We start from the raw sequence: 4,239 nt of genomic DNA, 5'->3' as shown, positions 1-4,239 counted from the left end.
GACTATTTCTATTGGCTTGAACAGACAAGATCCATCTTCAGTTTGATTGCTGAGTATTTGTCCTTCCGGAAGATGGGGTTTTGAAGGTATGGGATCCCGTAGATTATAGCAGGAGCCATCAGGGAACTTGAACCTGGAAATGAAGCCAAGTCAAGACTTAAAAGAGATAACAGGTAACAACACATAGTCTACAAGACTAAAGCCTGGACATCCAACCATGGAACATACTTCATGTGTGTGTGCTATGTGGAAAGCTTTGAGATCTTCAGCTATATCTGCATGATTGGAGCATCCAGTTGGTCACTTAAACTTGTGGTTTCCATGTTTAAAATACTTCATGATTCCATTTCCCACTTTCATCTCTTTCTGCCACCCCTTTAGTGAACAGTCCCAAGGTTTTGCAAGTCCTTGGATACAGGTGAGATCTAATCACAGGACACAGTTCTTGTACATGCACTATGGGGATAGCTTTGAGATCTGCCATCATCTCACAACACATTGACATAAAGCACTCTACTCTCTGGATCTGCATGCTCAGCCTGCCACAAGGCAATCCAGCCCTTCCTAAAGTTTTGCCAGGTCCCTATCTGGGACTCTTCAGGTTTGTCAAGTTATGTACATAACAAGTATAGTTGTCTCATCAAGACCACCTCCGCCCCTGCTTCCCCACCAACTCTGTTCCTAATGCTTTCCACAAGGATACCCATACTTTCCCAAAGGTGCCAAGACCGGTGCAGAGTTGGGGAGAGTGCCCCTCTGCCTGATGTACTGTGTTTGGTCACAGGTTATGCCTCTTTGCCTTTAACTCTGTAATCCCAGTTACTCAGGAGGCTAAGGCAGAAGGACCAAAAGTTTGAGGCCAGCCTGAGCAATTTAGCAAAATCTCATCTCAAAATAAAAAGGGGTGGGGATGTTTCTCAGTGGTGGAGCACCCCTGGGTTCCATCCTCCATACCACAGGGCAGCGTGGGGAGGTCCCTATGTTGATCACCTTCGATCATGATTGGCCAAAATTTAAAACCCAAGAGCCCTGATTCCACGTTAAATTTCTTTAAAGTTAAAAATATTATTTTAAAGAAACTCTTTGTCAGAGACATCTGCTATTACCCATATATTATCTTTTGGCCTTGTACCTAGTACTTTTATCATCATTATGAAGGTGACTTGGTTTCCTATAAATATCAGCATTTTATATGGTAAAAAGCAGTTAATAAAAATCTGGTCATTTACTATAAGTCAAATATGTCATCCTTTTCCAAAAATTTTTTAACACTTTGATGTGTTGATTTTGATCTGTGCTTAATTTAAAATGTGTCTACAGATACTTTTGCAGAGTTAACACAAACTACAAATAGATGACACTTTCAAGGCAAAGAAATTAAACAATTTCTTTATTATTCCCATCACTAAATTCTGACTTCCACTACTCCATCATACCATCTGGCTGACCACTGGCATTTCATAGTTATAAATGTAAAGATACCTACCTACATTGAGTTTAAAAACTGAGCTGCACAAAAGAAAACTTTTAAAAATCTTTATATACAGCAAGTTAGTTTTTAAAAATACAAAAATAACATCTGTCATTTCTGTCATGCTGACAATTTGACATATATACACATGCAGCAGAAAAGTTCCAATTTAGTTACCTGGCCAGCTGTAGCTTGTTAATATGATGAGCACACTGCCACAGAGTTTTCATGCTGACAGAAGACGTGTATTCAAAATAGCTCATATAGTAAACACTGCAAGTTTCTGCAGGTATAAATGCTGGCTACAATAGTTTTGTTCTACTTGATTAAAAATATGTTCTAAGCAGCCTAATATTAAGTTCACTAAAACCCATGACAGTTCAGGAATCTACGACCTTATATAGAGAAATCCTAAATGTACAAAATACAACTATACTGCCATTCAAGACTTTAAACTAAAAACTGCATAGAAATGCAATTTAAATTGGCAAACTCAAATTTATGTAACACTAGAGATAAAAATGTCAGAAGTAAGGCCTACCAACACAAAGCTTAACAAGGATTCAGAAAAAGGAAATACATTCTTTTTACTGCTATAAATCAGATCTTGAAATCTATGGGAATAAGTTACTTATCTCTGTCCTCTATATCAAGAAATTAGCTCTTTTACAGTTGTTTTTGTATGAAGTCTCTCAGTTAAACCATAAGCAGGATAATTTTACAGACCTCTGTGAAAATGTGCTTTGTTGTGATTTACCAATAATTTCTTTACTGTTTCTTTTAACTCTTCATCTGAGGTGGTTTCTTCCATTTTTTTTTTTTTTGTCATTAACATTTTATTTGTACCAAAAGTGCCCTGTTTTTCTTGAAAGCACAAATCTGAAACACATTTTTATAGAAAAGTTCCCAGAAGATATTCATCAAGGGAAGAAAATTAAATAATCATAATTAATTAAAAATTGTGAAGGGAAGTTATGCATATCCAGGAAGACAAAGTTGCTGTAATTCTCTAACATCACATCTCTATATAAGATTTGTTGAGCTGGCTGAAAGTATTTCCACTCCTCTTCAGTGAAATCAATGGCCACATCCCTGAATGTCAACAGTTCTTGTAAGCCAGTGTGGCCATCTTGGATTATCTCAGAAGTGGAAGCTTCCATCTTTAGGTGGGACAAATCCCATCCTGAGAAGCCTGCTCTGGTAGCTTTCTGGTTAAAGCCCCCTGCTTCCATTCAGGGCAGTGTCTCCCCAGATTTTTGAACCATTTCTGGGTGTTCAGGAGCCAGTCCTTCTCCATAGTGACCTCCAGCCCCTACACAGCAGAACAACCTGGGGATCCTAAGTAGGAGAGTGAAGCCTAGAGCTGAATGGCTGATATGGCGGACTCAGGAGAAACCCCATTTTTTAATTAAAGGTTCATGATCTGAACTATCCTCAGATTCACTTTCTTTTGTGGAGCTCTTGATTCTTCTTGGTAGTGCCACTATCTGCCTTCTTAAGGTGCACTTTTTTTTATTTGTTATTTTTTGGTGATGCTGGGGATTGAACCCAGGGCCTTATGCATGCAAGGTAAGCACTCTACCAACTGAGCCATATCGCCAGTCCCAACATGTGTACTTTTTACATACTTTTAGAAGTAGCTTTTTTTTTTGTTTTTCCCTCCTTTAGACATCTTTTTTCTGGTGCCTCCTCTTCACTTTCTTTATCTTCATTGCCTGAGGACTCCTCCTACTTTTTCTTTTTTGTCTTCCTCCCTACTAGATTCATCTGACAAAATTTCTGGGCATTTTGGTTTGCTTCACCTTCCTTGCCATTCCAGAACTGTTAACTGTTCCATTCCTTTTTACTGCCTTTGCTAGTTCTTTTGTTTTTTGTTTTTTGTTTGGTTTTGTTTTTTATTTTAGGTCTTGGCAATGGTTCCCTGGAAGGTTTTGGATGCATTAAGAAATTCAAGATCCTCTTCACTAGTTCACTATTTACACCTGATCTCTCTGAATCAAGAACCTTGCAGATGCTCTTTAACAAGGCTTTTCTAAATTTTTTTCAACATTTCTTCCTTCTTTTTTTTTAATACTGTATACTCCCTTTTTCAAATGGAAAGCCACTGAACTGACCCACATTCTTCTTTAATGAGGACACAGTGCCAGGTCTGTTGCAAAGCAGTTTTGTAGATTTCTAAGTTCATCTGTTTTTGTTTGTTGTTTGTTTGTTTGTTTTGGTGCAATTGTAAATGGCTCACTTTTTAAGGAAGACACTTGCATTGTCAACCTCTCTACTTTTCTTTTTTTTCCCTTTCGCCTTCCACAATGAGACTCCTCTTTCTTATCCTCCTTGTGCTCCTCCTCCGTCCTCCTCATTGCTCCCCTCTCTGTCCCCGGGTTATTTTGGTCTCCTTAGACATGGGTTGGGGTGGAGGTTCCCTCTCCCTCCACAGCAGAGGTCCAGGAGGACAAACCGGACCATGGGTGGCAGCCACAGAGGAACTGGCACCAGGAGGATAAGGAGGTTGCAGGCAGGGCCTGGCCCATGTATGGTGTGATGCTCACCCTGTGGGCTCTGCTGCACCTGAGATTATTTTCTTTTATCTAAGTTTGCTTTTTCAGATTCATTTCATAATCTCCTTTTCTCCAATCACTACATTTCTTACTTTTCCTAATTAGATTTAAATTTTCATTTTGTAAATTTTATCATTTTCAAATATTGATTAAAATTTTTATCTGTCCAATGGACATGTCCTTATGGAGTTCTTTCGTTGACTGCAGGGATGT

The 4,239-nt window shown here is 38.7% G+C and overlaps 1 pseudogene across 1 annotated transcript; it reads right to left on the bottom strand.

Annotated features, from left to right (window-relative positions):
- Nucleotides 1-2,856: 2,856 nt before the first annotated feature.
- On the bottom strand, nt 2,857-3,999 carry LOC306639920 (protein DEK-like; annotated as a pseudogene). Its single transcript has 3 exons — nt 3,927-3,999; nt 3,100-3,820; nt 2,857-3,006 (listed from the first exon to the last, which is right to left on the bottom strand). The product of its transcript is annotated as a protein DEK-like (transcript).
- Between the last annotated feature and the right edge of the window lie 240 nt (nt 4,000-4,239).

The sequence above is a fragment of the Sciurus vulgaris genome (assembly GCF_902686455.1).
Source record: "Sciurus vulgaris genome assembly, chromosome: 11".
Classification (NCBI taxonomy): Eukaryota; Metazoa; Chordata; class Mammalia; order Rodentia; family Sciuridae; genus Sciurus; species Sciurus vulgaris.
This window is presented reverse-complemented; position numbering and strand designations above follow the sequence as displayed.